The sequence below is a fragment of the Balaenoptera ricei genome, chromosome 14 (assembly GCF_028023285.1).
Source record: "Balaenoptera ricei isolate mBalRic1 chromosome 14, mBalRic1.hap2, whole genome shotgun sequence".
Taxonomy (NCBI): Eukaryota; Metazoa; Chordata; class Mammalia; order Artiodactyla; family Balaenopteridae; genus Balaenoptera; species Balaenoptera ricei.
The window spans coordinates 55,660,565-55,674,870 of record NC_082652.1 but is presented as its reverse complement, the minus strand read 5'-3'; positions in this window follow the sequence as shown (position 1 = coordinate 55,674,870).

The following is a 14,306-nucleotide window of genomic DNA, read 5'->3' as shown; positions in this document are numbered from 1 at the left end:
AACATAGGAGCACCTCAATACATAAGGCAAATACTAACAGCCATAAAAAGGGAAATCGACAGTAACACAATCATAGTAGGGGACTTTAACACCCCACTTTCACCAATGGACAGATCATCCAAAATGAAAATAAATAAGGAAACACAAGCTTTAAATGATACATTAAACAAGATGGACTTAATTGATATTTATAGGACATTCCACCCAAAAACAACAGAATACACATTTTTCTCAAGTGCTCATGGAACATTCTCCAGGATAGATCATATCTTGGGTCACAAATCAAGCCTTGGTAAATTTAAGAAAATTGAAATCATATCAAGTATCTTTTCTGACCACAACGCTATGAGACTAGATATCAATTACAGGAAAAGATCTGTAAAAAATACAAACACATGGAGGCTACACAATACACTACTTAATAACGAAGTGATCACTGAAGAAATCAAAGGGGAAATCAAAAAATACCTAGAAACAAATGAAAATGGAGACACGACAACCCAAAACCTATGGGATGCAACAAAAGCAGTGCTAAGAGGGAAGTTTATAGCAATACAAGCCTACCTCAAGAAACAGGAAACATCTCGAATAAACAACTTAACCTTGCACCTGAAGCAACTAGAGAAAGAAGAACAAAAAATCCCCAAAGCTAGCAGGAGGAAAGAAATCATAAAGATCAGGTCAGAAATAAATGAAAAAGAAATGAAGGAGACAATAGCAAAAATCAATGAAACTAAAAGCTGGTTGTTTAAGAAAATAAACAAAATTGATAAACCATTAGCCAGACTCATCAAGAGAAAAAGGGAGAAGACTCAAATCAATAGAATTAGAAATGAAAAAGGAGAAGTAACCACTGACACTGCAGAAATACAAACGATCATGAGAGATTACTACAAGCAACTCTATGCCAATAAAATGGACAACCTGGAAGAAATGGACAGATTCTTAGAAATGCTCAACCTGCCGAGACTGAACCAGGAAGAAATAGAAAATATGAACAGACCAATCACAAGCACTGAAATTGAAACTGTGATTAAAAATCTTCCAACAAACAAAAGCCCAGGACCAGATGGCTTCACAGGCGAATTCTATCAAACATTTAGAGAAGTGCTAACACCTATCCTTCTCAAAATCTTCCACAATATTACAGAGGGAGGAACACTCCCCAACTCATTCTACGAGGCCACCATCACCCTGATACCAAAACCAGACAAAGATGTCACAAAGAAAGAAAACTACAGGCCAATATCACTGATGAACATAGATGCAAAAATCCTCAACAAAATACAAGCAAACAGAATCCAACAGCACATTAAAAGGATCATATACCATGATCAAGTGGGGTTTATCCCAGGAATGCAAGGATTCTTCAATATACGCAAATCAATCAATGTGATACACCATATTAACAAATGAAGGAGAAAAACCATATAATCATCTCAATAGATGCAGAGAAAGCTTTTGACAAAATTCAACACCGATTTATGATAAAAGCCCTGCAGAAAGTAGGCATAGAGGGAACTTTCCTCAACATAATAAAGACCATATATGGCAAACCCACAGCCAACATTGTCCTCAATGGTGAAAAACTGAAACCATTTCCACTAAGATCAGGAACAAGACAAGGTTGCCCACTCTCACCACTATTATTCAACATAGTTTTGGAAGTGTTAGCCACAGCAATCAGAGAAGAAAAAGAAATAAAAGGAATCCAAATCGGAAAATAATGCAATTTAGTTTTTAAGAATAGATGCCTTTAATGACTGGCTTTCACTATTCCAGAAAATTTTAAAATTGGTGCTTATGAGACAGTATATCCCATACACCACTGGTTCATTTAATAATTTGGTTGAAAATATAAATAAATGGAGCACACTAATAAGAAAAATGAATCCCACTATGGGAGAAAAGTGATGCTCCAGTTAAAAGCTGCATACTTTAAAATGATGCAATGCAAATTTGGAAGTAAAATTTCAGCATAAGAATTCATCTTTGAGGGCTCTTTCATATTTCTTTTTAAAGTGAGCTCACTTGACTGGATTTAGGAAATCATATTTCCTTCTGGAAGAATGGTTTCACAGCAACTCATGGAGTCTGAAAAACAATTTGTAAGAAAGTTGGCGATAAACATGATACAAATAATGCCTGACAACCATGACAGTATTAATAGATTGACCACTATTCTTGCAACCCCATGCATTGTTCTGTTGTTGAGATCCTATTCCAGTTTGAGAATAACTTACATTTTTTGATGTTTGATTATAGATGTACTTTACCAACACCCTCCATTCCCATGTTTTTCTGCCTTGGCTAACTCTTGATGAAAATGGGCACAACTTATGAGATGACTTTTCTTATAAGTGTTATGAAACATCAAAAGAGTTCTTGAGAGTTTATACTCTGTAAATAATATATTAAAAATAATTAGAATATAAAGGAAAGATATATGTTTCTAAAGTTTCCTGTTAGTTTTTTTTTGTTTTTTTGTCTCTACATCAGAAAATTGTTTTAGCCTATAAAATTCATTTAGTAACTATCTACACAGTTCAAGAAAGTTCACAGTGAAGGCAAACATTTAATCAAGTTATGAAGAATGAATTCCTCAAATATGGAGCAACTTTAGGTAGAATACCCATGGTAAAGTTAATGATAGTTTGTTTGTTTGTTTGTTTGTTTTTTCCCTACTCCAGCCAGAGGTATCTGTTTATTTACTCAGGAGTCTGAGCTGTACATTGTCAGAAACATACAGTGGCCTTTGCAGGTTAGTAAAGATGACCCAAGATAAGGGAAAATCATATTTCCTGCCATAGAGGAGCTAATATTCAAGTTAGGGAACTCAACTAATTCATAAGAAACCACTGGAAAGATTTTAGAACAAGGTATAACCATAAGCTAAATTAAATGCTTGAAGATAAAAATTATATGATATGAATGATATAGCTTGAAATATATGAGAGTGTTATAGATATAGATCTTCATAAAGAGAGAAAATGTGTATGTGAGTGAATGAGTGTGTGTGTAAGAATTCATAGGTAAAAATTCATAGGGGGGAATTAAATCCTAAGACATGTTCTCTGCCTTTTGGGACTTTACTATCTCATTGGAGAAACATTAAAATAAAACACATGCATGTTTACAATGAGGTATCACCTCACACCAGTCAGAATGGCCATCATCAAAAAATCTATGAACAATAAATGCTGGAGAGGGTGTGGAGAAAAGGGAACCCTCTTGAACTGTTGGTGGGAATGTAAATTGATACAGCCACTGTGGAGGACAGTATGGAGGTTCTTTAAAAAACTAAAAAGAGAACTACCATACGACCCAGAAATCCCACTACTGGGAATATACCCTGAGAAAACCATCATTCAAAAAGAGTCATTTACCACAATGTTCATTGCAGCTCTATTTACAATAGCCAGGACATGGAAGCAACCTAAGTGTCCATCGACAGATGAATGGATAAAGAAGATGTGGCACATATATACAGTGGAATATTACTCAGCCATAAAAATAAATGAAATGGAGTTATTTTTAGTGAGGTGGATGGACCTAGAGTCTGTCATACAAAGTGAAGTAAGTCAGAAATAGAAAAACAAATACCGTATGCTAACACATATATATGGAATCTAAAAAATAAAAATGAAGAACCTAGAGGCAGGACAGGAATAATGATGCAGACGCAGAGAACGGACCTGAGGACACAGGGAAGGGGAAAGGTAAGCTGGGACGAAGTGAGAGAGTGGCATGGACATATATACACTACCAAATGTAATATAGATAGCTAGTGGGAAGCAGTCACATAGCACAGGGAGATCAGCTCGGTCCTTTGTGACCACCTAGATGAGTGGGATAGGGAGGGTGTGAGGGAGATGCAAAAGGGAGGAAATATGGGGATATATGTATATGTATAGCTGATTCACTTTGTTATAAAGAAGAAACTAACACAACATTGTAAAGCAATTATACTCCAATAAAGATGTTAAAAAAAAAAAACTTAAAAAAAATAAATAAATAAAACACATGCCAAAAAGACTTAAGCAGCAGTAGAAACTGATGTCCCTAACTCCTATACTAGGAGGTATTACTTAGGTGTATATTAGGAAGGGAGGGCATCGTGGACTGCAATCATCTGGAAAGGCCTGGCAGAGAAGTAAAGATTCAGTTCAAAATTGCAAGCTGGTTAGTATTTTTTCTCTGCTCAATAGGACAAAAAAAAGAAACAGCAGGAACAATGAACAAGGAAGTCAAGAACATAGAATTTCAATTAGGAGTGGGATCTGAGCAGTAATGACGAGCAGCTGAATGGACAGATCAATTGTGGATTTAAGAGTTAATGCTAAAAGGGCAGCAGAGAGCTATACTGCAGTGGATTTTGGAAGCTTGACTAAGAAGTTGGGGCTTCATCCTCAAGGGAAAAGAGTGGCCAGATTTAGTCATTTCTTCTGGAGAGGGCTTCAGGATTAACAATGTTGTGTTAACAGTGTCAATATTTTTTTTGACATGTCCTAGCGTGCCAGTGTTTCTTCTGAACTGACCAAGACATCTGGTGCACTCAATAGCTCTCTTCAGCTAGCCTTTTGCAGCAGTATCTGGTTGGCTGAAACCTTTTTATGGCTGTACCACCAAGTAGCGCTTGCCCAGGTTGAGGACTAGAATGAGGCAAGTAAGGCGTTTACTCAAAAACAAAATTTAGGGGGCACGAAAAAATTTAGTAATCAAGATAAATATTTATTTCAGTGTAATATTTTAAAAAGTAAAAATCAATGCAAAGTTCCATATGAAAAAATATCAAAAAAATAAATAAAGACAGGATCAATATTCATCAAATTATTTGCATGTCCTATCTCATTTGCTCCTGTCAAGATATGAGGAACACAAGACAGTAATTGTTACTCACATGTGATCGCCATGGACAGTTGAAACTCAGATATTCACTCATTTGCTTGAAACATAAAGAACTGCAAATCTAGATAATCCTATGCCAAAAGAGTATAGTTCCCACTCCAGCTGACTGTCATGTCTTTTTATGGATGCTCTCCAAATAGATTTGGGGAAGGGGGAATTCAGAGAGCTCAGAACATTCATGATGTTCACTAACTTAAGCCTAGGAGGCTTGCTTTGTATCATGTTGATTCCATGATACATTCTTCCACCTGAGTATTTCTGTTAAGACTTGGGGGAAAAAACAAAGCATGGGAAGAAGTAAACAAAATCATCCTCAAAGAAGAAAATTAAAGAAGTTTTCACTTAAAAAGAGACTGAGAACAAACTGTGAAGTTTAAATTAAAGAGTGTAAATTACATGCTAATTACATGCAAATAGCGTATGGTCCCACTACTTCATACACCTGCCTATGAGCACCAGGGATTAAAACTAGCTGAATCCATTGCATTTTGCCATAGTCCCTGAATTAAATTTACTAGTAAAACCAACTCACATAAATTTTTATTTATTATTTAGCCAATGAGGTTGGTTCCAATGTCACTAATTAGCAGTTTTAATATTTCTGAACCCCCATTATATTTGGGTCCAGGGTTCTCATCCACACCTTGTGTTCCCATCTGCATTTGCTTTAATTTGCCACTTTGACATTCATAGTGACCCCATCTGCACAATGGTCTCTGTGAGCTCAGAACCTGGTCAATGGCATTAGGTGGATGAATGATGGGTCTGAAGATGGCAAAGAGGCCTGTAGGCAGCAGCATCAGTGTAGAAGAGGCCAAGGCCTGAAGCCAGAGCTGATATTTATTCTACTGGCCCTAGGAGCTGGGACTGAAATGCTAGGTGCACGGCAGGTGGACTGATGAGATGGCTGGGCAGCAGCAGTTTGGAGTTGGCAAAGTTCTGCTCACATTTTGAGTGCAGTGGCCTTATTAGCATGGTTGAAGCAGTGGCTTAATCCAATGAAGTTTCCTGACAAATACATTGTCCCACTTTCAAAACTCAGATAAAATCTCAACAGGAAAACAAGCCTTCTGCATGTGAAAAGGTATTGCTCTTGGACTAAGCACTTTGCTTCTAGTGGAAGAGGGAAGGAAGGAGAGAGCATTACCCATCCCACCAGGGTAACAATAAACCTCTGTTTATCTCAGCTATCCAACCCACAAAATGGAAATAATGGTCTTGCCTATACCATAGATATGTTATGAAATTTAAATGAAATAATGTTCATGACACAGATTTTAAAAGAATAAAGCCTCATGTCTTAGAAGTTGTATTAAAAAAATAGTGTTTGTTTTGAATATGCTAGAATGTGTCTTTTACATTTCTCCTGAGAAAGGATTTACAAGTGATCTGACTTACCATTAATCTTGCACCATTTGCTTTTTGCCCGCAAATTCCAGCTAAGGTTTGATTTTGCCTATTCCCTAATCATATCTTTTGTATGTTTTCCTGTTTCTATGCTGCAATTCATGCTATTTTTTCTGCTTGAAAAGTTTCTTGCCTTGTATTTGTCTGTCAGAATTTTACTCATTTCTTCAAGTCCCACCTTAAATTTAATTTTCTCTATGAAAAATTTGTCTCCTTGTTGCTACATGAAACTTTGAAAACACAGTCTTTGAATTTCTTTATGTTACAACATACCTGCTCCTTATGATACAGTCATTTATGTCCTTGAATTATTCCCTCTCACAGATTTTAATGTTCTTTCCCGCAAGTTCCCTATGAGGTCTAGGGAAGGCTTTCCCCCATAACTCTTCAATAGATTTTGCCAGTATGAACCAAAGACTCATCCTGCACTCCTCCTCTACAAATTTCCTTTGACAAAATGTATCTAAGAAAATCCAAGTATGTCTTCACTGTTCTTAAATAGCAGGAATTTCACTTTTTGCTTTATTTTTGTGAGTGGAGGTAGGAATATAACTGGAGTCATTTCTGAAACAGAAATTTTAGGAAGTCTTTCCCTGACTATGAGAAAACAGGCAGAAAGAGCCTTGTAGAGGGCTTTCCATGTGACCTTAGGACCCATACTGAGGCAGGCAGGATATAAGATGCAAAAACATATTCATATGAATCACTGGCAAGAAAAATTATTCAAATCTCAAAATATAATAAATAACAGTGATGTATGTGAAACCCCCTAGCATATTTCTGGTACCCAGTAGGTGTTCAGTATATGCTAAAGACAACAGAATTGAGAATAGCAAACATACCTTTCATTAACAGTGCTAAATAGGGAAACAGGAAAAATGAAGGACGAAGAACACCTCAACTGATTACTCCTCCCTGTATCAGACCCAGGACACACTTATCCTGCACCAAGGGAGTTGGTGAGATGAGTACATATGTGCAGAAGGTCATCATGCCTCTCATTAACAAGTTGACCATATCAGAATGGATCATGTCAGCTTGGTTTGGTTTGCCCAAGGGGAAGACATGCTGTCAGAATCCTTTACCATCTTAAGTCTAGTGAGAAGATAGGAGAATGCAGTTGCAACATTAATTCCATTTATCTTAGGTCAGTGGTTAGATGTGACTCATCTTCAGACCTTAGGTAAAATAATCAATGCACATTTTCAGATTGTAGCTCACTCAGTTCCAGTGCATTCCTAATGAGATGCTAGGAGCCTGGTTTCTGGTGTTGTGTGGCACTTACAAGGTATGTGACTAAGCCACTTAACTCCCTTATACCTTAAGACTAGGGTGACTATTTGCACCTTATTGCTTGTCATAGTGCTTGTTTATGCCTGCTGTCAATGTCTAATTATTAATAGCATCCCTTTTCATTCTCAAAAGTATCCATATTTTGATAATAAATTGTATGGTCACTACTTTTCAAGTAAGGATCATGAACAAATAATCTATGAAGTCTTTTGCTTCCATAAATTTCTATAATTTTAACTAACTGAAGAAAACATATCTGAAATGAGACACAATTAAATATATACTATATATTTGAATATCACACTGAACCAACATTTTTATATTTCATATGCAATAAATTCACAACCCCAAACACGTTTGCAGAATTAGATTCAACTCAGAGAGCTCATTGCTCTACTGCCCCTCCAATGCTCTACCAATGCTCTTTGATAGATAGATAAGATTAAGCAGAGCAACCTCCCAGAATGATGTAGAGCCTTATTTTTCTTTTTTCTTTTTATTTGTTCTTGTCTTTTCTAGGCTATAACGAAGTGGAGCGCTCTTTCTTCTGAAAGTCTTGTCTTTGAGAGTTCATTGGGCTTCAGTCTTCTTGAAGTAATGTTTCTCAACAAGCAAAATTTATTAACTGCAAGAAATGTAAATTTAGTTTGTGGATAAGAGTGAGAACGTTAAAATAAGAAGGGTTGCCATGGATAGAGGCAGGGTGACAAATGCTACTGAATGAAGGAGAGATAAATGTTAAAATATGAGAAAAATGAGAGAGTGCATTCAGATCTGCTAGGTTATATCCTTGACTATGAATGAATATCTGTCAGATGTTGTGACAGCTATGTCTCATAGTATGACTTCTGGAAATAGGCTCTTGTATTTGTTTGAAAAGAAATTCATATGCTTAGTCAATGAACTGGAGGTAGATATATCAAGGAACATTTAAGAAAGAGAAAAGAAAGCTAAGGAGATGATAAGGGCAAACTGTGCATTCAACCCCTAGCTCCCACACACACACCCTGTAGCATGTTCTTTGAGCATATGTTTGGATGGATGATAGGCCTTAGTAATTTGAGAGGAAAAGTAATAGCAAAGACAATCCTGTGTGATGTCTTTAAAATTGCTTTGACTTTAGCCTGTGTCTATGTCTCTTACATTGCTCTGTTTAATGATGTTAAATAATCTCAAGTACACTTTGAAGTTGGGTAACTCACAAAGTTCTTCTTTCAAATAGCTTTGAAGTTAGATTCTGCAAAGCCTCAAATTGAAGTATAATTCAGGAATCTTGAATGTGGTATACATCTTCAGTCTCTGTGATATGGAAAGTGGTCAGACAGAGGCTGTATCTGAGAAGTCAAATGAGCAGTTGAAAAGTTTGCCTGGAGTTGACCACTTTGAATATGTCAGACTAATCTTTTCCACATTTTGTTTATTACTAAAAGCAAAAAGTACTATTAATATATTTAAAAATAAGTGTTAATAATTGTCTCAGTTTTTTGAGGGTTATAAATGAAAATTACAATACATTTCCACTTTGGGCAGAATAAAACAACACCTGGAAGAAAAAAATATACTGACAAGTAGTAAGTGAAATGGTGAGGTTTTAAATCAATGTGACTGTCCGTTCAAAATTTCAAGTTTCTAAGAAACAAGAATTAGGTAACACAGCATGCTGTGCCCAGCACAGCGTCATATAAACTCTAGCTCTTCCTATAGGCTTTCCGATTGGGAGACACAGGAAGTCACAGAAGCCATTCATCTTATAGCGGAAACTGCTGCGGGCAAGACTTCTGTGGACACTGCTTGGGAAAATCCAAAGAAATGAAAATGAGTTTCCAGACTTTTGTAAACCAGACAATGCACTAAGAAGGAGCACTAGACTTAAAGATAATTTGGCATACTCACTGAAATATAGGTACAGCGAGGAAACACATACAGTCATTAAATACATGAAAGAGGTACTCAAATACCTTGGTAATGAGAGTAATGCAAATAAAACACAAAGCAGAGTGATATTTAGTGCCATTTGACTGGCAAAAATTAATGTCTGTATTACCAAATGTTGAAAGATCAATAGGATCTTTTAAACAGTGCTGGTGGGAGTAAGAACTACTACAACCGCTTTGAAACACAGATTGATATTATCATGTAAAATTGAACACTCATGGAAAATATAACCCCAGCAATCTGACTCTTTCATACATAACCCAGGAGAAAATGCTTGCACATATGCATCAGAACATATACAACAGGATGTTAATAGCAGCACCATTTATAAAAGCAAAAACCCAGGGAAACACACACATACACACACACACACAAATTCTCATCAACAAGAGAATACAATTTGTAGTATAATAACACAGTGGAATAGTATACATTTGTGAAAATGAACTACAGTCACATGCCACAATTTAAGTAAGTCTACTTAATTTGGATAATGACTAAAAAAGTAAATTCATGAAAATTATATATTATAAAGTTAAGAAAATAGCTAATACTATCACATACACAGTCTGGGATCTGGTATTTCACCACTTAAATGTTACCTTTGTGTGTCTTATGAAAGTTTCTACCTCCAAGAAGACTTTGTTCATGCGCACATGCCCCTGGGATGAAGAGCATCCATTACTTTTAGAAGGAAGTGGCATTAGACAGCCCAGAGAAAGCAAAGTCTGGCTGGAATAAGGCAGGTGATCATTTACAGAGGTGTCCAGGCCCCAGAACATTAGGGCATAGCCAATGAAAATAATGTTTGAAAGGCATCAAAGTCAACCTTTCTCTCCATTTTTATTCTCCAAAGAGCTGCACTAAACATGGCAGTTTTAAGAGGTGAATTTGGATATACTTCAGCAGTCCAATCTCTCCCCACCAGGATGGACCAGGCCATTTCCCTATTTTGGTGCTTAACCTAATTTGGTATCCTCCTTTGCAAAATGCCTTTACCACCTGCCTGAGGTGAAAGAAGCAAAGCTCACGCCAACTGATAGAAATGTTTTCTGCAAGGCTGAGTTAACAGGGCAACCTTACATTATCTTTTGCTGAATAAGGAAATTTCTTCCAACAGAGAAGGCTGAGAATGTACTTTTCTTTATTCTCTTAAATGAAACTCAGGTTTAGTGGAGAGCAGCCTAAGAAGTAGATTTCACATATTGGCAGTGATACTGATGTTCTATCTTGAGGAATGAAGGAATACCTGGGAAAGGAAAGTGCGTTTTCTCATAGACCATCACTAGAAAACAACACAAATTCCTCAGTGGCATATCTTCTCTGGATCAAATAATTTCCATGTGCTAACATCCATGTTATTGCTTCCCATTATTCAATAAGAAAGAAGCCTCCATAACTCTCCTGGACCATTGCAACAATCTTTAGTTTCCCATACATAAAACATAACCTTTACTCTTATCACCAAGTTCATTGTCTCCTCCATCATCTATATCATGTCCCTCTAAGGGCTCAAATACTTCCAGGGCCTCTCCATTACCTATAGGATAATGCTTGAAGTTAACTTGACATTGAAAGTTTTCCACATTCAGGCCCTGATTTATCTTTATAAACCAAAGCCCAGCTATTGTCATCACAAATGTTCTATGGCCAGGCCTCTGTGGCCCATCAATTCTATTGACTGCTACACCTTTGCCAATTCTACTGTGTTATCATGTAGTTCCCCCAACTGAATACAATATGTGTCCTTTCATAAAATCCTATCTACCCTTATGTCTTCCCCTTCCTCCCTAAAATCTTCCTGATTACTTCAGCATGTCCCACTTTTCCTCTCTCCACAACTTTTGCATCACTTTTGGCCAAGAGAACCCCACACTATGCATTATGTCATAATATTGATACATCTTGACTTATTGGGTGTGTCAAGTGTGCTCATTTCATCCATTTAATCAACTAATGTGACTATATTATTACTTTCTCAAGTTCAATTTCTGGGTCTTAGGCTTATTTCTCTCCTCCCACCAAACATCACTGCAATGGCCATGTTCATGCTGACATTTGAAAATTATTTTGCGTTAATTTAAACCATCAAGAAAAATAATTAAATGAAAATCATCTCCATTAGCAACACTATAAAATTCACATTGACTGCAAGAAAGATCAGTTATGGGTTCAATTAAAAAAAAAATATCACTGATGTGCTCAGACTCTGAACAAGTAGCACAGAGGATGCTGTGGTGTGTTGAATAGTATCCTCAAAAAATCTGTATCTACTCAGAACCTCAGAATATGACCTTATTTGTAAATCGAGTCTTTGCAGTTGTAGTTAGTTAAGATGAGCTCATACTGTCTTAGGATGGGCCCGAAATCCAATGACTGATGTCTTTATAAGGAGAGATGAAGACACACAGATACACGCAGGGAAGAAAGCCATGTGACAATGGAGGCAGAAACTGGAGTGATACAGCTACACGACAAGGAAGCCAAGGACCTGAGAGCCACCAGAAGCGAGGAAGAGGTGAGAAAGTACTTTTTGCTAAAGCCTTCAGAGGGGGCATGGCCCTACTGGCATCTTGATTTCAGACTTCTAGCCTCCAGAACTGTGAGAAAATAAATTTCTATGTTTAAAGCTATCCAGTTTGGGGTAATTTGTTATGGCCGCCCCAGGAAACTAATACAGATGTTGAGTGTTATATTAAGTGTCCTGATTGTGAGTGAGGCGTATCATTCAGAATAGAGATTTTAACATTAACTGAAAAACAGTTCTGTCAGAGAAAATCTTTTTCTAGAGAAAGCTTTAAAAATAGAGTAGCTTCTCATTTTTCTGGGATGGTTTTGATGTGATCCTACTTGAAAGGAGGTGAATGAACCAAGTGACCTTTGAAGATCTTCCTCAATCCTTTGATGCTAGGATTTTATGAACTCTGCTCACTTGATAATATGGAAGAGCTTTATTTATGCATTTATATTTCCAGAACAGTTCTCCATCTCAAAATTTCTCTTACAGGCAAATAGATGCCTTCGTGGCCTCCACTCCCCTCTTTCACCACATATACACTAAAGCACAGCCATGTCTTTGTTCATACTGAAGTATTTGTTTTTTACTAATAACCTTTGAAGGATGTCCCTATTAAGGGTCCACTATGCTGTTTTTGTTCACTCTTTTAGGTGACGTTGTTTGATAAAGGTTTTTTGTTTGTTTCTTTCTTTCTTTCTTTTCAGCCAGTGGGGTTTAACTATGCCATCAAAGTCGATATTGGCAGTCTTAGTCATTTTGGGTTGCTAGGACAAATTACCATAGACTGGGTGGCTATCACACACATGTATTTCTTACATCTCTGGAGACTGGGAGTCTGTGATCATGGTGCCAGCATGGTTGAGTTGTGGTGAGAACCAGCTTCCTGGTTTGTAGATGGCTGACAACAGAAAGAGTGGAAGCAAGCTCTCATATCTATTCTTATAAGGGAAATAAATCCATTCATGAAGGTTTCACCCTCATGACCTCATTTACTCCCAAAGGCCCCATCTCCTAAAGCTATCACATTGGGGTTAAAATTTTAACATATAGCTTTTGTAGGGATCCAAACATTAAGTCCATAACAGTGGTATTTCTTAAAATTTCTGTATTAGTCATAATTGGGTAATTTCAGTGGCTTAAAACAAAATGTTCCCTCTCACTTGCCTAAACGTCCATCTTGGGTCAATGGGAGGCTTCACTCCACATCCTACTCATTCAAAAATGCATATCAGGGACTTCCCTCGTGGTCCAGTGGTTAAGACTCTGTGCTTCCACTGCAGTGGGCACAGGTTCCATCCCTGGTCAGGGAAATAAGATCCTGCATGCCATTCAGGCAAAAACCAAACAAACAAACAAAAAAAAACAGGCAGGTCTATGGAGCTCCAACAGCATCTGGAACACTTTGGAAGTGCAAAGGAAATGTGGGGAACCATGTACTAGTTGTAAGTCTTCCACTTCAATATGCCACATATATCCTACCATCATATCTCATTGGCCAGAGAAAGTAATATGTCTATACACAATTTCAAAGGGGCAAGGAAGTGCAGTCCTACTATGTCTTCAGAAGGAGAAGAGCTATAAAGTTACAACATAAACTATGACCAGCATTCCAGGCCACAATTCAGATTATTTGTTATTTGACTTTATATCTAGCATAATAGGTACTCATTATAGCATCTTCCAAGTCTTAAAGGGATTTCTGTTTCAGCTAAGGATTCTCTTTGAGAAAGGAATCACAGATGCAGACGAGCATTCAAGCTGACCCTCTAAAGAGGACTAGGAGTCTCAGGATGGAAACTGGGATGCAGAATGTTCTGAGAAGATTAAGCAGAAAAAGTAGAGTTTCAAGGCCAAGCCATGCAAGTGCCTGAAAGGTTTGGGGCCAGGGAGAAGGATATAGGAAGTTCACGTGACTAGAATATCAGCATTAGGAATACTGGGGTGGTTAAAGTAATTATTTCTGTTCAGATCCTTAAGTCTGCATTTTTGCATAGAGTTCCACATCCCAGGCTTATGTGACTGGGATCCTGAGTTTGCACCTGTAATCTCACTATTAGATCTACTCCCGCTTGAACTTACCTATAAACTATTTCATCCCACAGGACATAAATGAAGATAAAGAGAGTGAGGCATGTAGGTTGTGAAATTTAAAGAGACACCCCCTTTCAAACACTAACCTTGCAACGGCACAAACCAGAGAATCATCAAGGCCAGGATGCAATTTTTTTTTTAAAGTTTGAAATAT